We start from the raw sequence: 20,991 nt of genomic DNA, 5'->3' as shown, positions 1-20,991 counted from the left end.
TGGATTCCCCTAGGTCTCTAGTTTTCAGAAATGCACAGGTTTGGTAGCTTTCCCTAGGTGGCGGCTGAGCTACAGGCCAAAATCTACAGGTAGGCACTTTGCAAAAAACACCTCTGTTTTCCTTCAAAAATGTGGATGTGTCCGCGTTGCGCTTTGGGGCATTTCCTGTCACGGGCGCTAGGCCTACCCACACAAGTGAGGTATCATTTTTATCGGGAGACGTGGGGGAATGCTGGGTGGAAGGAAATTCGTGGCTCCTCTCAGATTCCAGAACTTTCTGCCACAGAAATGTTAGGAACATGTGTTTTTTTAGCCAAATTTTAAGATTTGCAAAGGATTCTGGGTAACAGAACCTGGTCCGAGCCACACAAGTCACCCCATCTTGGATTCCCCTAGGTCTCTAGTTTGCAGAAATGCACAGGTTTGGTAGGTTTCCCTAGGTGGCGGCTGAGCTACAGGCCAAAATCTACAGGTAGGCACTTTGCCAAAAACACCTCTGTTTTCCTTCAAAAATTTGGCTGTGTCCATGTTGCGCTTTGGGGCATTTCCTGTCACGGGCGCTAGGCCTACCCACACAAGTGAGGTATCATTTTTATCGGGAGACGTGGGGGAACGCTGGGTGGAAGGAAATTCGTGGCTCCTCTCAGATTCCAGAACTTTCTGCCACAGAAATGTGAGGAACATGTGTTTTTTTAGCCAAACTTTGAGGTTTGCAAAGGATTCTGGGTAACAGAACCTGGTCCGAGCCACACAAGTCACCCCATCTTGGATTCCCCTAGGTCCCTAGTTTTCAGGAATGCACAGGTTTGGTAGGTTTCCCTAGGTGGCGGCTGAGCTACAGGCCAAAACCTACAGGTAGGCACTTTGCAAAAAACACCTCTGTTTTCCTTCAAAAATTTGGATGTGTCCACGTTGCGCTTTGGGGCGTTTCCTGTCGCGGGCGCTAGGCCTACCCACACAAGTGAGGTATCATTTTTATCGGGAGACGTGTGGGAACGCTGGGTGGAAGGATATTTGTGGCTCCTCTCAGATTGCAGAACGTTCTGCCAGAGAAATGTGAGGAACATGTGTTTTTTTAGCCAAATTTTGAGGTTTGCAATGGATTCTGGGTAACAGAACCTGGTCCGAGCCACACAAGTCACCCCATCTTGGATTCCCCTAGGTCTCTAGTTTTCAGAAATGCACAGGTTTGGTAGGTTTCCCACGGTGGCGGCTGAGCTACAGGCCAAAATCTACAGGTAGGCACTTTGCAAAAAACTCCTCTGTTTTCCTTCAAAAATTTGGCTGTGTCCACGTTGCGCTTTTGGGCGTTTCTTGTCGCGGGCGCTAGGCCTACCCACACAAGTGAGGTATCATTTTTATCGGGAGACGTGGGGGAACGCTGGGTGAAATGAAATTTGTGGCTCCTCTCAGATTCCAGAACTTTATGCCACAGAAATGTGAGGAACATGTGTTTTTGTAGCCAAATTTTGAGGTTTGCAAAGGATTCTGGGTAACAGAACCTGGTCCGAGCCACACAAGTCACCCCATCTTGGATTCCCCTAGGCCTCTAGTTTTCAGAAATGCACAGGTTTGGTAGGTTTCCCTAGGTGGCGGCTGAGCTACAGGCCGAAATCTACAGGTAGGCACTTTGCAAAAAACACCTCTGTTTTCCTTCAAAAATTTGGATGTGTCCACGTTGCGCTTTGGGGCGTTTCCTGTCGTGGGCGCTAGGCCTACCCACACAAGTGAGGTATCATTTTTATCAGGAGACGTGGGGGAACGCTGGGTGGAAGGAAATTTGTGGCTCCTCTCAGATTGCAGAACGTTCTGCCACAGAAATGTGAGGGACATGTGTTTTTTTAGCCAAATTTTGAGGTTTGCAAAGGATTCTGGGTAACAAAACCTGGTCCGAGCCACACAAGTCACCCCATCTTGGATTCCCCTAGGTCTCTAGTTTTCAGAAATGCACAGGTTTGGTAGGTTTCCCTAGGTGGCGGCTGAGCTACAAGCCAAAATCTACAGGTAGGCACTTTGCAAAAAACACCTCTGTTTTCCTTCACAAATTTGGATGTGTCCACGTTGCGCTTTGGGGCGTTTTCTGTCGCGGGCGCTAGGCCTACCCACACAAGTGAGGTATCATTTTTATCGGGAGACGTGGGGGAACGCTGGGTGGAAGGACATTTGTGGCTCCTCTCAGATTCCAGAACTTTCTGCCACAGAAATGTTAGGAACATGTGTTCTTTTAGCCAAATTTGGAGGTTTGCAAAGGATTCTGGGTAACAGAAGCTGGTTCGAGCCACACAAGTCACCCCATCTTGGATTCCCCTAGGTCTCTAGTTTTCAGAAATGCACAGGTTTGGTAGGTTTCCCTAGGTGGCGCTGAGCTACAGGCCAAAATCTACAGGTAGGCACTTTGCAAAAAACACCTCTGTTTTCTTCAAAAATGCGGATGTGTCCGCGTTGCGCTTTGGGGCATTTCCTGTCACGGGCGCTACGCCTACCCACACAAGTGAGGTATCATTTTTATCGGGAGACGTGGGGGAACGCTGGGTGGAAGGAAATTCGTGGCTCCTCTCAGATTCCAGAACTTTCTGCCACAGAAATGTTAGGAACATGTGTTTTTTTAGCCAAATTTTGAGGTTTGCAAAGGATTCTGGGTAACAGAACCTGGTCCGAGCCACACATGTCACCCCATCTTGGATTCCCCTAGGTCTCCAGTTTTCAGAAATGCACAGGTTTGGTAGGTTTCCCTAGGTGGCGGCTGAGCTACAGGCCAAAATCTACAGGTAGGCACTTTGCAAAAAACACCTCTGTTTTCCTTCAAAAATTTGGCTGTGTCCACGTTGCGCTTTGGGGCATTTCCTGTCACGGGCGCTAGGCCTACCCACACAAGTGAGGTATCATTTTTATCGGGAGACGTGGGGGAACGCTGGGTGGAAGGAAATTTGTGGCTCCTCTCAGATTCCAGAACTTTCTGCCACAGAAATGTGAGGAACATGTGTTTTTTTATCCAAATTTTGAGGTTTGCAAAGGATTCTGGGTAACAGAACCTGGTCCGAGCCACACAAGTCACCCCATCTTGGATTCCCCTAGGTCTCTAGTTTTCAGGAATGCACAGGTTTGGTAGGTTTCCCTAGGTGGCGGCTGAGCTACATGCCAAAATCTACAGGTAGGCACTTTGCAAAAAACACCTCTGTTTTCCTTCACAAGTTTCGATGTGTCCACGTTGCGCTTTGGGGCGTTTCCTGTCACAGGCGCTAGGCCTACCCACACATGTGAGGTATCATTTTTATCGTGAGACGTGGGAGAACGCTGGGTGGAAGGAAATTCGTGGCTCCTCTCAGATTCCAGAACGTTCTGCCCCAGAAATGTGAGGAACATGATTTTATTTAGCCAAATTTTGAGGTTTGCAAAGGATTCTGGGTAACAGAACCTGGTCCGAGCCACACAAGTCACACCATCTTGAATTCCCCTAGGTCTCTAGTTTTCAGAAATGCACAGGTTTGGTAGGTTTCCCTAGGTGGCGGCTGAGCTACAAGCCAAAATCTACAGGTAGGCGCTTTGCATAAAACACCTCTGTTTTCCTTCACAAATTTGGATGTGTCCACGTTGCGCTTTGGGGCGTTTTCTGTCGCCGGCGCTAGGCCTACCCACACAAGTGAGGTATCATTTTTATCGGGAGACGTGGGGGAACGCTGGGTGGAAGGATATTTGTGGCTCCTCTCAGATTGCAGAACGTTCTGCCAGAGAAATGTGAGGAACATGTGTTTTTTTAGCCAAATTTTGAGGTTTGCAATGGATTCTGGGTAACAGAACCTGGTCCGAGCCACACAAGTCACCCCATCTTGGATTCCCCTAGGTCTCTAGTTTTCAGAAATGCACAGGTTTGGTAGGTTTCCCACGGTGGCGGCTGAGCTACAGGCCAAAATCTACAGGTAGGCACTTTGCAAAAAAAACCTCTGTTTTCCTTCAAAAATTTGGCTGTGTCCACGTTGCGCTTTTGGGCGTTTCCTGTCGCGGGCGCTAGGCCTACCCACACAAGTGAGGTATCATTTTTATCGGGAGACGTGTGGGAACGCTGGGTGGAAGGATATTTGTGGCTCCTCTCAGATTGCAGAACGTTCTGCCAGAGAAATGTGAGGAACATGTGTTTTTTTAGCCAAATTTTGAGGTTTGCAATGGATTCTGGGTAACAGAACCTGGTCCGAGCCACACAAGTCACCCCATCTTGGATTCCCCTAGGTCTCTAGTTTTCAGAAATGCACAGGTTTGGTAGGTTTCCCACGGTGGCGGCTGAGCTACAGGCCAAAATCTACAGGTAGGCACTTTGCAAAAAACGAACGAGTTACTTACCTTCGGTAACGACTTTTCTGGTGGATACATTAGCTACCTGTGGATTCCTCACCTCATGAATACTCCCATGGCGCCAGCATTCTACGGAAATCTTCTTACTAGTCTCTGCACGTCGACGAGGACGTCACTGTCTCGCACGCGACGCCGTCTGACGTCATACAGGCAATAAGAGGTCCTCGACGACGTGCGGACGTCAGTACCAATCATTTTTTACGTGCATGAGAACAACCAGGCAATGCAATGAAAGAACAAAGCAACATCCATTATAATGTAAAAATACACCACATTGTATGAATAACTGTAAATCTTTTTATGTACATATATATATATATATATATATAAAACTCTCTCTTTTAAAATATATACACACACCAAGTATATACATAAAGATATATAGACATATACCTACATATATATATAAATATATTATATATATACATCTATTGCACCCTCAAAGACCAAGAGGAGCACACTCAAGGATTACTTGGCAAGACCATAAAGGCAACGGGGAGGCGGGTGGGACCGTGAGGAATCCACAGGTAGCTAATGTATCCACCAGAAAAGTCGTTACCGAAGGTAAGTAACTCGTTCTTCTGATGGATACAACTACCTGTGGATTCCTCACCTCATGAATAGAGTCCCAAAGCAGTACCACGCCCGGCGGTGGGTGCCTAAATGGTCAAACCAAGAAATCCTGCAGCACTGACCGTGCAAAATGGCCGTCCCTTCTAACCTCAGAATCTAAACAGTAATGTTTTGCAAAAGTGTGAAGGGACGACCAAGTTGCGGCCTTGCAGATGTCGACCACAGGAACACCTCTGGCTAAGGCCGAAGTGGCCGACTTAGCTCTGGTGGAATGAGCTCTAATGCCCTCAGGAGGATCCTTCTTTGCCAAAGAGTAACATATTTTAATGCAAAGAACAACCCACCTGGATAGTGTTCTCTTGTGGACTGCCTTTCCTCTCCTCTTGCCCACGTATCCAATAAACAGCTGATCCTCCAGCCTGAAATCCTTTGTTCTATCGATAAAGAAGCTCAACGCTCTCTTTGGGTCCAGACGGTGCAGTCTTTCTTCCTCTTTGGAAGGATGAGGCGGAGGATAGAACGTGGACAAAGTAATTGCCTGAGCCAAATGGAAGGGTGAAACAACCTTCGGGAGGAAAGCAGCCTTGGTCCTCAACACCACCTTATCCCCATAAAAAGTTGTATAAGGGGGTTTTACTGATAAGGCCTGCAACTCACTCACTCTCCTTGCTGATGTTATAGCTATCAGGAAGACTGTTTTTAAAACCAAATACCTCAAGGGGCAAGAATGCATAGGTTCAAAAGGGGACCCCATAAGGAAAGTCAGGACTAAGGACAAATCCCATTGCGGCATAACGAATGGCTTTGGAGGATATTGATTTAGAAGACCTTTCAAGAATCTGATAACAATAGGGGATTTAAATAAAGATGGTTGGTCTGGAAGACATATGAAGGCTGACAAGGCCGATAAATAACCTTTAATGGTAGCCACTGCACAGCCTTTCTGCGCCAGAGATAGAGCAAAAGACAAAACGTCCGATAGATGAGCATGTAAAGGATCAATCTGCCTCTCTCCACACCACGCAACAAATTTAGACCACCTATTAGCGTAGATAGATTTAGTGGAGTGTCGCCTGGCCGCTAATATAACATCCACTACCTCAGGCGGGAGAGAGAAGGAACTCAGGTTGCCCCGTTCAATCTCCAGGCATGTAGGTGCAGACTCTGGAGGTTGGGGTGTAGAACCTGCCCCTGCGACTGTGAGAGGAGGTCTGCCCTGAAAGGGAGACGGAGCGGCGGGCACGTTGAGAGTTGGAGAAGGTCGGAGTACCACACCCTCCTTGGCCAATCCGGAGCTATTAAGATTACTAGAGCCCGGTCTTGGCGAATCTTCCTCAATACTCGAGGAATCAAGGGTATGGGAGGAAACGCGTAAAGCAACTGGCCGCACCAGGTCATTTGAAACGCGTCCCCCAACGCTTCCTGCATCGGATACTGAAGGCTGCAGAACAACGGACAATGCGCGTTCTCTCGAGTGGCGAACAGATCTACCCGAGGAAACCCCCACTTGTGGAAGATTAAACGGACTTGATCTGGATGGAGACGCCACTCGTGGTCTGCCGAGAAGTGGCGACTGAGACTGTCCGCACGCACGTTCAAGACTCCGGCCAGATGGTTTGCTATCAAGCAAATCCGATGGTCCTTTGCCCAGGACCATAGTCGAAGAGCTTCTCTGCAGAGAAGGTACGACCCCACTCCTCCCTGCTTGTTTATGTACCACATCGTGGTAGTATTGTCCGTTAGGACCTGTACCGACTGACCACGAAGGGAAGGGAGGAAGGCCTTGAGAGCCAGACGTACAGCCCGTAACTCTAACAGATTGATGTGAAAAATCTGTTCCTCTGGAGACCAAAGACCTTTGATCTCCAGATCCCCCAGATGAGCTCCCCACCCTAGAGTGGAAGCATCCGTTATGACTGTGGCCACTGGTGGCGACTGCTGGAACGGCTTTCCTTGTGAAAGATTGTTGCCTGCAATCCACCACTTCAAATCCACAGCAGCATCTCTGGAGATCTTGACAGTACCCTCTAGATCCCCTCTGTGTTGAGACCACTGCCTTCGGAGGCACCACTGAAGAGCCCTCATGTGCCAGCGAGCATGCATGACCAACAGAATGCAGGAGGCAAAAAGACCGAGCAGACGAAGGACCTTGAGGACTGGAACTACCGCTCCATTTCGAAACATTGGAACCAAATCCTGAATATCTTGAATCCGCTGAGGCGGAGGAAAGGCCCGACCCAATGTTGTATCCAGTACTGCCCCTATGAACAGGAGGCGCTGAGAGGGCTCCAGGTGAGATTTGGGCTCGTTCACCGAAAAGCCCAGGTCGAACAACAACTGGGTTGTTGACTGCAGATGACGCAACACAAGCTCCGGGGACTTGGCTTTGATCAACCAATCGTCCAAGTAAGGGAATACTGCTATCCCCTTCCTTCTGAGCTCTGCCGCAACCACCGACATCACCTTCGTGAAGACTCGAGGTGCTGAAGTAAGACCAAACGGAAGGACCGCAAACTGGTAGTGTTGCGATCCCACCACAAACCGGAGATACTTCCTGTGTGACTTGAGTATCGGGATATGAAAGTAAGCATCCTGCAAGTCGACAGACACCATCCAGTCTTCCATGTTCAACGCCAAAAGCACCTGTGCTAGGGTCAGCATCTTGAACTTTTCCTGCTTGAGGAACCAATTCAAGATCCTCAGGTCCAGAATTGGTCTCAAATGACCATCCTTCTTGGGAATCAGGAAATACCTTGAGTAAACTCCTTGACCCCTTTCCTGCTCCGGGACCAACTCCACCGCGCCCTTTAAAAGGAGGACTTCTACCTCCTGTTCTAGCAACAGGAGGTGTTCTTGTGAACAATACGAAGGGCGGGGCGGGATGAGGGGCGGAAACTCCCGAAAGGGAAGGGTGTAGCCTTTTCCCACAACACTGAGAACCCAAGTGTCCGACGTAACAGTCTCCCATTTGGTGAGAAAATGCTGTAATCTTCCCCCTACAGGAGAGGAGTGAGTGGGAAATGGTGGAAGCCTAAGGCTGCTTCCCCTGCTGCACCCCGCCAGAGGATGAGGAAGAGGCAGAGTGCTGCTGAGAGGCTCCCCTGGTGCGGACCCTACCCCTCCCCCTAAAAGATCTATAGGGGTGGGAAGAGGCAGGTTGCTGATATCTTCCCCGAAAGGAAGAGGAGGAAGAGCCACGCCCAAATCCACGAAACCTCCTGAAGAATCTGGAAGAGGCCGTGGAAGAAGGAGCTTGGAGTCCCAACGACTTAGCCGTGGCCCTGCTCTCCTTAAAACGTTCCAAGGCCGAATCAGCCTTAGCCCCAAACAGTTTGTCCCCATCAAACGGGAGATCCAACAATGTGGACTGTACATCTGCCGAAAAGCCCGAGTTACGGAGCCAGGCCTGTCTCCTTTCCACCACAGTTGTGCCCATTGCTCTGGCTACCGAGTCGGTGGTATCCAGTCCCGTCTGGATAATTTGGGTCGCAGCAGCCTGGGCATCAGAGACAAGATCCAAAAGACCCTGGGGAAGCTCTGTAAACGAAGAGGAGATGTCATCCATCAGAGCATGAATATACCTCCCCAGGATACAGGTCGCATTAGTGGCCTTTAACGCCAGACTGCAGGACGAAAAAATCTTCTTCGACTGCGCCTCTAGCTTTTTTGAGTCTCTGTCCCCAGGCACCGTCGGGAAAGAACCAGGCGCTGACTTGGACGAACAGGAGGCCTGCACTACCAAGCTCTCCGGCGTAGGGTGCCTAGATAGGAAACCAGGATCAGTTGGAGCCGTCCGATACCTCCTGGCCACGGCTCTGTGAACTGCTGGGGAAGATGCCGGCCTCTTCCACACCTCTAAAACCGGATCCAGCAGAGCGTCATTAAAAGGTAACAGAGGCTCCGCCGCGGCTGAGGCCGGATGCAACACCTCCGTCAAAAGGTTTTGTTTTGCCTCCACCACCGGCAAAGGCAGGTCCAAAAAACTAGCTGCCTTCCGTACCACTGTATGAAAGGAAGCAGCTTCCTCAGTATATTCCCCCGGGGACGAAAGGTCCCACTCAGGGGAAGTGTCCAGCCCACTGGCCGACTCCAGTCCACGCAGCCCATCACCCGAGTCCTCTAGCTCTCCTTCCTCTAGGGCTCGTTGGTACTCCTGCTCTTCTAGTACCCGGAGAGCACGTCTCCTCGAATGAAGTCGTTGTTCAATACGCGGAGTCGACAATGCCTCCGCCGAAGTCGAAGATCGGCGCCGATCTTCAGAAGCCACCGACGCCGCGTCCGGCGCCACATGTAACTTCGGCGCCGACGAAAGAGCAGCTGAAGCAGATGGACCCACCGGAGTCACAGGCCGAAATCCCGACGTCGACGGGATGGAAATCCCCGGGGCCAATCCTTCTGAAGCCACCGGAGCGGCCACCGGCGCCGACACTGGCGCCGAGCCCACGTTCCCAAACGGGAGAAAGGGCATAAAGGGTGCCGGCCGAAGAGGCGCAGGATCACCCAAAGAAAAGGCCAAAGGCCCAGCCGGAGCACCCCCTGGAGCCATCTGTTGGAAGATGGCATACATCGCATTCAAGAATGCGGAACTATCGGCTCCAGGGGTGGGAAAAGCCGGATACTGGGGTGCCTGTCTCGGAGGCGACCCCGACTCCGGCCTCGGCGTCTGCGCCGGAGAAAACACTTGAGGCTCCAATACCTCAATCACCGACGCCTGTCCAGGCGAAGTTGGTGACGCCGGAGAGGGCAACGGCGTCGAAGGATGCGGCGTCACCGTGGGGCTGACCTCCCATGTCTTTCGGCGCCGATCCGGAGACCTGGAACGAGCCTCCCTTGAATGACGCCGAGATTCTCTACGGCGCCGGGAGTCTCGATGACGCCGATGTTTTGGAGAAGACTTCTTGTGATGCTTCTCCTTTGACTTGGCCATAAACAGCTTCGCCTCACGTTCTTTAAGGGCCTTCGGATTCATGTGCTGACATGAATCACAAGTCGAGACGTCGTGGTCGGAGCTCAAACACCAAAGGCAATCGGAATGAGGATCCGTCACCGACATCTTGCCTCCACACTCACGACAAGGCTTAAATCCAGACTTTCTCTGCGACATTATTTCCACGGAGAAAGAGTACGCAGCAAGATATACACTGTAACCGCAAGAGTAACAGTTGCTCCCTCGAAGATAACCGTTTCGAATGCACGGAAAAAAGGGAACTGACGTCCGCACGTCGTCGAGGACCTCTTATTGCCTGTATGACGTCAGACGGCGTCGCGTGCGAGACAGTGACGTCCTCGTCGACGTGCAGAGACTAGTAAGAAGATTTCCGTAGAATGCTGGCGCCATGGGAGTATTCATGAGGTGAGGAATCCACAGGTAGTTGTATCCATCAGAAACCTCTGTTTTCCTTCAAAAATTTGGCTGTGTCCACGTTGCGCTTTTGGGCGTTTCCTGTCGCGGGCGCTAGGCCTACCCACACAAGTGAGGTATCATTTTTATCGGGAGACGTGGGGGAACGCTGGGTGAAATGAAATTTGTGGCTCCTCTCAGATTCCAGAACTTTATGCCACAGAAATGTGAGGAACATGTGTTTTTGTAGCCAAATTTTGAGGTTTGCAAAGGATTCTGGGTAACAGAACCTGGTCCGAGCCACACAAGTCACCCCATCTTGGATTCCCCTAGGCCTCTAGTTTTCAGAAATGCACAGGTTTGGTAGGTTTCCCTAGGTGGCGGCTGAGCTATAGGGCCAAAATCGACAGATAGGCACTTTGCAAAAAACACCTCTGTTTTCCTTCACAAATTTGGATGTGTCCACGTTGCGCTTTGGGGCGTTTCCTGTCGTGGGCGCTAGGCCTACCCACACAAGTGAGGTATCATTTTTATCAGGAGACGTGGGGGAACGCTGGGTGGAAGGAAATTTGTGGCTCCTCTCAGATTGCAGAACGTTCTGCCACAGAAATGTGAGGGACATGTGTTTTTTTAGCCAAATTTTGAGGTTTGCAAAGGATTCTGGGTAACAAAACCTGGTCCGAGCCACACAAGTCACCCCATCTTGGATTCCCCTAGGTCTCTAGTTTTCAGAAATGCACAGGTTTGGTAGGTTTCCCTAGGTGGCGGCTGAGCTACAAGCCAAAATCTACAGGTAGGCACTTTGCAAAAAACACCTCTGTTTTCCTTCACAAATTTGGATGTGTCCACGTTGCGCTTTGGGGCGTTTTCTGTCGCGGGCGCTAGGCCTACCCACACAAGTGAGGTATCATTTTTATCGGGAGACGTGGGGGAACGCTGGGTGGAAGGACATTTGTGGCTCCTCTCAGATTCCAGAACTTTCTGCCACAGAAATGTTAGGAACATGTGTTCTTTTAGCCAAATTTGGAGGTTTGCAAAGGATTCTGGGTAACAGAAGCTGGTTCGAGCCACACAAGTCACCCCATCTTGGATTCCCCTAGGTCTCTAGTTTTCAGAAATGCACAGGTTTGGTAGGTTTCCCTAGGTGGCGCTGAGCTACAGGCCAAAATCTACAGGTAGACACTTTGCAAAAAACACCTCTGTTTTCTTCAAAAATGCGGATGTGTCCGCGTTGCGCTTTGGGGCATTTCCTGTCACGGGCGCTACGCCTACCCACACAAGTGAGGTATCATTTTTATCGGGAGACGTGGGGGAACGCTGGGTGGAAGGAAATTCGTGGCTCCTCTCAGATTCCAGAACTTTCTGCCACAGAAATGTTAGGAACATGTGTTTTTTTAGCCAAATTTTGAGGTTTGCAAAGGATTCTGGGTAACAGAACCTGGTCCGAGCCACACATGTCACCCCATCTTGGATTCCCCTAGGTCTCCAGTTTTCAGAAATGCACAGGTTTGGTAGGTTTCCCTAGGTGGCGGCTGAGCTACAGGCCAAAATCTACAGGTAGGCACTTTGCAAAAAACACCTCTGTTTTCCTTCAAAAATTTGGCTGTGTCCACGTTGCGCTTTGGGGCATTTCCTGTCACGGGCGCTAGGCCTACCCACACAAGTGAGGTATCATTTTTATCGGGAGACGTGGGGGAACGCTGGGTGGAAGGAAATTCGTGGCTCCTCTCAGATTCCAGAACTTTCTGCCACAGAAATGTGAGGAACATGTGTTTTTTTATCCAAATTTTGAGGTTTGCAAAGGATTCTGGGTAACAGAACCTGGTCCGAGCCACACAAGTCACCCCATCTTGGATTCCCCTAGGTCTCTAGTTTTCAGGAATGCACAGGTTTGGTAGGTTTCCCTAGGTGGCGGCTGAGCTACATGCCAAAATCTACAGGTAGGCACTTTGCAAAAAACACCTCTGTTTTCCTTCACAAGTTTGGATGTGTCCACGTTGCGCTTTGGGGCGTTTCCTGTCACAGGCGCTAGGCCTACCCACACATGTGAGGTATCATTTTTATCGTGAGACGGGGGAGAACGCTGGGTGGAAGGAAATTCGTGGCTCCTCTCAGATTCCAGAACGTTCTGCCCCAGAAATGTGAGGAACATGATTTTATTTAGCCAAATTTTGAGGTTTGCAAAGGATTCTGGGTAACAGAACCTGGTCCGAGCCACACAAGTCACACCATCTTGAATTCCCCTAGGTCTCTAGTTTTCAGAAATGCACAGGTTTGGTAGGTTTCCCTAGGTGGCGGCTGAGCTACAAGCCAAAATCTACAGGTAGGCGCTTTGCATAAAACACCTCTGTTTTCCTTCACAAATTTGGATGTGTCCACGTTGCGCTTTGGGGCGTTTTCTGTCGCCGGCGCTAGGCCTACCCACACAAGTGAGGTATCATTTTTATCGGGAGACGTGGGGGAACGCTGGGTGGAAGGAAATTTGTGGCTCCTCTCAGATTCCAGAACTTTCTGCCACAGAAATGTTAGGAACATGTGTTTTTTTTGCCAAATTTTAAGGTTTGCAAAGGATTCTGGGTAACAGAACCTGGCCGAGCCACACAAGTCACCCCATCTTGGATTCCCGTAGGTCTCTAGTTTTCAGAAATGCACAGGTTTGGAAGGTTTCCCTAGGTGGCGGCTGAGCTACAGGCCAAAATCTACAGGTAGGCACTTTGCAAAAAACACCTCTGTTTTCCTTCAAAAATGTGGATGTGTCCGCGTTGCGCTTTGGGGCATTTCCTGTCACGGGCGCTAGGCCTACCCACACAAGTGAGGTATCATTTTTATCGGGAGACGTGGGGGAACGCTGGGTGGAAGGAAATTCGTGGCTCCTCTCAGATTCCAGAACTTTCTGCCACAGAAATGTTAGGAACATGTGTTTTTTTAGCCAAATTTTGAGGTTTGCAAAGGATTCTGGGTAACAGAACCTGGTCCGAGCCACACAAGTCACCCCGTCTTGGATTCCCCTAGGTCTCTAGTTTTCAGAAATGCACAGGTTTGGTAGGTTTCCCTAGGTGGCGGCTGAGCTACAGGCCAAAATCTACAGGTAGGCACTTTGCAAAAAACACCTCTGTTTTCCTTCAAAAATTTGGCTGTGTCCACGTTGCGCTTTGGGGCATTTCCTGTCACGGGCGCTAGGCCTACCCACACAAGTGAGGTATCATTTTTATCGGGAGACGTGGGGGAACGCTGGGTGGAAGGAAATTCGTGGCTCCTCTCAGATTCCAGAACTTTCTGCCACAGAAATGTGAGGAACATGTGTTTTTTTAGCCAAACTTTGAGGTTTGCAAAGGATTCTGGGTAACAGAACCTGGTCCGAGCCACACAAGTCACCGCATCTTGGATTCCCCTAGGTCCCTAGTTTTCAGGAATGCACAGGTTTGGTAGGTTTCCCTAGGTGGCGGCTGAGCTACAGGCCAAAACCTACAGGTAGGCACTTTGCAAAAAACACCTCTGTTTTCCTTCAAAAATTTGGATGTGTCCACGTTGCGCTTTGGGGCGTTTCCTGTCGCGGGCGCTAGGCCTACCCACACAAGTGAGGTATCATTTTTATCGGGAGACGTGGGGGAACGCTGGGTGGAAGGATATTTGTGGCTCCTCTCAGATTGCAGAACGTTCTGCCAGAGAAATGTGAGGAACATGTGTTTTTTTAGCCAAATTTTGAGGTTTGCAATGGATTCTGGGTAACAGAACCTGGTCCGAGCCACACAAGTCACCCCATCTTGGATTCCCCTAGGTCTCTAGTTTTCAGAAATGCACAGGTTTGGTAGGTTTCCCACGGTGGCGGCTGACCTACAGGCCAAAATCTAAAGGTAGGCACTTTGCAAAAAACACCTCTGTTTTCCTTCAAAAATTTGGCTGTGTCCACGTTGCGCTTTTGGGCGTTTCCTGTCGCGGGCGCTAGGCCTACCCACACAAGTGAGGTATCATTTTTATCGGGAGACGTGGGGGAACGCTGGGTGAAAGGAAATTTGTGGCTCCTCTCAGATTCCAGAACTTTCTGCCACAGAAATGTGAGGAACATGTGTTTTTGTAGCCAAATTTTGAGGTTTGCAAAGGATTCTGGGTAACAGAACCTGGTCCGAGCCACACAAGTCACCCCATCTTGGATTCCCCTAGGCCTCTAGTTTTCAGAAATGCACAGGTTTGGTAGGTTTCCCTAGGTGGCGGCTGAGCTATAGGGCCAAAATCGACAGATAGGCACTTTGCAAAAAACACCTCTGTTTTCCTTCAAAAATTTCGATGTGTCCACGTTGCGCTTTGGGGCGTTTCCTGTCGCGGGCGCTAGGCCTACCCACACAAGTGAGGTATCATTTTTATCGGGAGACGTGGGGGAACGCTGGGTGGAAGGATATTTGTGGCTCCTCTCAGATTGCAGAACGTTCTGCCAGAGAAATGTGAGGAACATGTGTTTTTTTAGCCAAATTTTGAGGTTTGCAATGGATTCTGGGTAACAGAACCTGGTCCGAGCCACACAAGTCACCCCATCTTGGATTCCCCTAGGTCTCTAGTTTTCAGAAATGCACAGGTTTGGTAGGTTTCCCTAGGTGGCGGCTGAGCTACAGGCCAAAACCTACAGGTAGGCACTTTGCAAAAAACACCTCTGTTTTCCTTCAAAAATTTGGCTGTGTCCACGTTGCGCTTTGGGGCGTTTCCTGTCGCGGGCGCTAGGCCTACCCACACAAGTGAGGTATCATTTTTATCGGGAGACGTGGGGGAACGCTGGGTGAAATGAAATTTGTGGCTCCTCTCAGATTCCAGAACTTTATGCCACAGAAATGTGAGGAACATGTGTTTTTGTAGCCAAATTTTGAGGTTTGCAAAGGATTCTGGGTAACAGAACCTGGTCCGAGCCACACAAGTCACCCCATCTTGGATTCCCCTAGGCCTCTAGTTTTCAGAAATGCACAGGTTTGGTAGGTTTCCCTAGGTGGCGGCTGAGCTATAGGGCCAAAATCGACAGATAGGCACTTTGCAAAAAACACCTCTGTTTTCCTTCACAAATTTGGATGTGTCCACGTTGCGCTTTGGGGCGTTTCCTGTCGTGGGCGCTAGGCCTACCCACACAAGTGAGGTATCATTTTTATCAGGAGACGTGGGGGAACGCTGGGTGGAAGGAAATTTGTGGCTCCTCTCAGATTGCAGAACGTTCTGCCACAGAAATGTGAGGGACATGTGTTTTTTTAGCCAAATTTTGAGGTTTGCAAAGGATTCTGGGTAACAAAACCTGGTCCGAGCCACACAAGTCACCCCATCTTGGATTCCCCTAGGTCTCTAGTTTTCAGAAATGCACAGGTTTGGTAGGTTTCCCTAGGTGGCGGCTGAGCTACAAGCCAAAATCTACAGGTAGGCACTTTGCAAAAAACACCTCTGTTTTCCTTCACAAATTTGGATGTGTCCACGTTGCGCTTTGGGGCGTTTTCTGTCGCGGGCGCTAGGCCTACCCACACAAGTGAGGTATCATTTTTATCGGGAGACGTGGGGGAACGCTGGGTGGAAGGACATTTGTGGCTCCTCTCAGATTCCAGAACTTTCTGCCACAGAAATGTTAGGAACATGTGTTCTTTTAGCCAAATTTGGAGGTTTGCAAAGGATTCTGGGTAACAGAAGCTGGTTCGAGCCACACAAGTCACCCCATCTTGGATTCCCCTAGGTCTCTAGTTTTCAGAAATGCACAGGTTTGGTAGGTTTCCCTAGGTGGCGCTGAGCTACAGGCCAAAATCTACAGGTAGGCACTTTGCAAAAAACACCTCTGTTTTCTTCAAAAATGCGGATGTGTCCGCGTTGCGCTTTGGGGCATTTCCTGTCACGGGCGCTACGCCTACCCACACAAGTGAGGTATCATTTTTATCGGGAGACGTGGGGGAACGCTGGGTGGAAGGAAATTCGTGGCTCCTCTCAGATTCCAGAACTTTCTGCCACAGAAATGTTAGGAACATGTGTTTTTTTAGCCAAATTTTGAGGTTTGCAAAGGATTCTGGGTAACAGAACCTGGTCCGAGCCACACATGTCACCCCATCTTGGATTCCCCTAGGTCTCCAGTTTTCAGAAATGCACAGGTTTGGTAGGTTTCCCAAGGTGGCGGCTGAGCTACAGGCCAAAATCTACAGGTAGGCACTTTGCAAAAAACACCTCTGTTTTCCTTCAAAAATTTGGCTGTGTCCACGTTGCGCTTTGGGGCATTTCCTGTCACGGGCGCTAGGCCTACCCACACAAGTGAGGTATCATTTTTATCGGGAGACGTGGGGGAACGCTGGGTGGAAGGAAATTCGTGGCTCCTCTCAGATTCCAGAACTTTCTGCCACAGAAATGTGAGGAACATGTGTTTTTTTATCCAAATTTTGAGGTTTGCAAAGGATTCTGGGTAACAGAACCTGGTCCGAGCCACACAAGTCACCCCATCTTGGATTCCCCTAGGTCTCTAGTTTTCAGGAATGCACAGGTTTGGTAGGTTTCCCTAGGTGGCGGCTGAGCTACATGCCAAAATCTACAGGTAGGCACTTTGCAAAAAACACCTCTGTTTTCCTTCACAAATTTGGATGTGTCCACGTTGCGCTTTGGGGCGTTTCCTGTCACAGGCGCTAGGCCTACCCACACAGGTGAGGTATCATTTTTATCGTGAGACGTGGGAGAACGCTGGGTGGAAGGAAATTCGTGGCTCCTCTCAGATTCCAGAACGTTCTGCCCCAGAAATGTGAGGAACATGATTTTATTTAGCCAAATTTTGAGGTTTGCAAAGGATTCTGGGTAACAGAACCTGGTCCGAGCCACACAAGTCACACCATCTTGAATTCCCCTAGGTCTCTAGTTTTCAGAAATGCACAGGTTTGGTAGGTTTCCCTAGGTGGCGGCTGAGCTACAAGCCAAAATCTACAGGCAGGCGCTTTGCATAAAACACCTCTGTTTTCCTTCACAAATTTGGATGTGTCCACGTTGCGCTTTGGGGCGTTTTCTGTCGCCGGCGCTAGGCCTACCCACACAAGTGAGGTATCATTTTTATCGGGAGACGTGGGGGAACGCTGGGTGGAAGGAAATTTGTGGCTCCTCTCAGATTCCAGAACTTTCTGCCACAGAAATGTTAGGAACATGTGTTTTTTTTGCCAAATTTTGAGGTTTGCAAAGGATTCTGGGTAACATAACCTGGCCGAGCCACACAAGTCACCCCATCTTGGATTCCCGTAGGTCTCTAGTTTTCAGAAATGCACAGGTTTGGTAGGTTTCCCTAGGTGGCGGCTGAGCTACAGGACAAAATCTACAGGTAGGCACTTTGCAAAAAACACCTCTGTTTTCCTTCAAAAATGTGGATGTGTCCGCGTTGCGCTTTGGGGCATTTCCTGTCACGGGCGCTAGGCCTACCCACACAAGTGAGGTATCATTTTTATCGGGAGACGTGGGGGAACGCTGGGTGGAAGGAAATTCGTGGCTCCTCTCAGATTCCAGAACTTTCTGCCACAGAAATGTTAGGAACATGTGTTTTTTTAGCCAAATTTTGAGGTTTGCAAAGGATTCTGGGTAACAGAACCTGGTCCGAGCCACACAAGTCACCCCGTCTTGGATTCCCCTAGGTCTCTAGTTTTCAGAAATGCACAGGTTTGGTAGGTTTCCCTAGGTGGCGGCTGAGCTACAGGCCAAAATCTACAGGTAGGCACTTTGCAAAAAACACCTCTGTTTTCCTTCAAAAATTTGGCTGTGTCCACGTTGCGCTTTGGGGCATTTCCTGTCACGGGCGCTAGGCCTACCCACACAAGTGAGGTATCATTTTTATCGGGAGACGTGGGGGAACGCTGGGTGGAAGGAAATTCGTGGCTCCTCTCAGATTCCAGAACTTTCTGCCACAGAAATGTGAGGAACATGTGTTTTTTTAGCCAAACTTTGAGGTTTGCAAAGGATTCTGGGTAACAGAACCTGGTCCGAGCCACACAAGTCACCGCATCTTGGATTCCCCTAGGTCCCTAGTTTTCAGGAATGCACAGGTTTGGTAGGTTTCCCTAGGTGGCGGCTGAGCTACAGGCCAAAACCTACAGGTAGGCACTTTGCAAAAAACACCTCTGTTTTCCTTCAAAAATTTGGATGTGTCCACGTTGCGCTTTGGGGCGTTTCCTGTCGCGGGCGCTAGGCCTACCCACACAAGTGAGGTATCATTTTTATCGGGAGACGTGGGGGAACGCTGGGTGGAAGGATATTTGTGGCTCCTCTCAGATTGCAGAACGTTCTGCCAGAGAAATGTGAGGAACATGTGTTTTTTTAGCCAAATTTTGAGGTTTGCAATGGATTCTGGGTAACAGAACCTGGTCCGAGCCACACAAGTCACCCCATCTTGGATTCCCCTAGGTCTCTAGTTTTCAGAAATGCACAGGTTTGGTAGGTTTCCCACGGTGGCGGCTGACCTACAGGCCAAAATCTAAAGGTAGGCACTTTGCAAAAAACACCTCTGTTTTCCTTCAAAAATTTGGCTGTGTCCACGTTGCGCTTTTGGGCGTTTCCTGTCGCGGGCGCTAGGCCTACCCACACAAGTGAGGTATCATTTTTATCGGGAGACGTGGGGGAACGCTGGGTGAAAGGAAATTTGTGGCTCCTCTCAGATTCCAGAACTTTCTGCCACAGAAATGTGAGGAACATGTGTTTTTGTAGCCAAATTTTGAGGTTTGCAAAGGATTCTGGGTAACAGAACCTGGTCCGAGCCACACAAGTCACCCCATCTTGGATTCCCCTAGGCCTCTAGTTTTCAGAAATGCACAGGTTTGGTAGGTTTCCCTAGGTGGCGGCTGAGCTATAGGGCCAAAATCGACAGATAGGCACTTTGCAAAAAACACCTCTGTTTTCCTTCAAAAATTTCGATGTGTCCACGTTGCGCTTTGGGGCGTTTCCTGTCGCGGGCGCTAGGCCTACCCACACAAGTGAGGTATCATTTTTATCGGGAGACGTGGGGGAACGCTGGGTGGAAGGATATTTGTGGCTCCTCTCAGATTGCAGAACGTTCTGCCAGAGAAATGTGAGGAACATGTGTTTTTTTAGCCAAATTTTGAGGTTTGCAATGGATTCTGGGTAACAGAACCTGGTCCGAGCCACACAAGTCACCCCATCTTGGATTCCCCTAGGTCTCTAGTTTTCAGAAATGCACAGGTTTGGTAGGTTTCCCTAGGTGGCGGCTGAGCTACAGGCCAAAACCTACAGGTAGGCACTTTGCAAAAAACACCTCTGTTTTCCTTCAAAAATTTGGCTGTGTCCACGTTGCGCTTTGGGGCGTTTCCTGTCGCGGGCGCTAGGCCTACCCACACAAGTGAGGTATCATTTTTATCGGGAGACGTGGGGGAACGCTGGGTGGAAGGACATTTGTGGCTCCACTCAGATTCCAGAACTTTCTGTCACCGAAATCTGTGGAAAATGCGTTTTTTTAGACAGAATTTGAGGTTTGCAAAGGATTCTGGGTAACAGAACCTGGTCCGAGCCACACAAGTCACCCCATCTTGGATTCCCCTAGGTTTCTAGTTTTTAGAAATGCACAGGTTTGGTAGGTTTCCCTAGGTGGCGGCTGAGCTACAGGCCAAAATCTACAGGTAGGCACTTTGCAAAAAACACCTCTGTTTTCCTTCAAACATTTGGCTGTGTCCACGTTGCGCTTTGGGGTGTTTCCTGTCGCAGGCGCTAGGCCTACCCACACAAGTGAGGTATCATTTTTATCAGGAGACGTGGGGGAACGCTGGGTGGAAGGAAATTTGTGGCTCCTCTCAGATTCCAGAACTTTCTGCCACAGAAATGTGAGGAACATGTGGTTTTTTAGCCAAATTTTGAGGTTTGCAATGGATTCTGGGTAACAGAACCTGGTCCGAGCCACACAAGTCACCCCATCTTGGATTCCCCTAGGTCTCTAGTTTTCAGAAATGCACAGGTTTGGTAGGTTTCCCTAGGTGGCGGCTGAGCTACAGGCCAAAACCTACAGGTAGGCACTTTGCAAAAAACACCTCTGTTTTCCTTCAAAAATTTGGCTGTGTCCACGTTGCGCTTTGGGGCGTTTCCTGTCGCGGGCGCTAGGCCTACCCACACAAGTGAGGTATCATTTTTATCGGGAGACGTGGGGGAACGCTGGGTGGAAGGACATTTGTGGCTCCTCTCAGATTCCAGAACTTTCTGCCACAGAAATGTTAGGAACATGTGTTCTTTTAGCCAAATTTGGAGGTTTGCAAAGGATTCTGGGTAACAGAAGCTGGTTCGAGCCACACAAGTCACCCCATCTTGGATTCCCCTAGGTCTCTAGTTTTCAGAAATGCACAGGTTTGGTAGGTTTCCCTAGGTGGCGGCTGAGCTACAGGCCAAAATCTACAGGTAGGCACTTTGCAAAAAACACCTCTGTTTTCCTTAAAAAATGTGGATGTGTCCGCGTTGCGCTTTGGGGCATTTCCTGTCACGGGCGCTAGGCCTACCCACACAAGTGAGGTATCATTTTTATCGGGAGACGTGGGGGAATGCTGGGTGGAAGGAAATTCGTGGCTCCTCTCAGATTCCAGAACTTTCTGCCACAGAAATGTTAGGAACATGTGTTTTTTTAGCCAAATTTTGAGATTTGCAAAGGATTCTGGGTAACAGAACCTGGTCCGAGCCACACAAGTCACCCCATCTTGGATTCCCCTAGGTCTCTAGTTTGCAGAAATGCACAGGTTTGGTAGGTTTCCCTAGGTGGCGGCTGAGCT

This window comes from Pleurodeles waltl, chromosome 6, assembly GCF_031143425.1.
Source record: "Pleurodeles waltl isolate 20211129_DDA chromosome 6, aPleWal1.hap1.20221129, whole genome shotgun sequence".
NCBI classification, from domain to species: Eukaryota; Metazoa; Chordata; class Amphibia; order Caudata; family Salamandridae; genus Pleurodeles; species Pleurodeles waltl.
The sequence above is the reverse complement of the archived record's forward strand: the minus strand, read 5'-3'. Positions refer to the sequence as shown.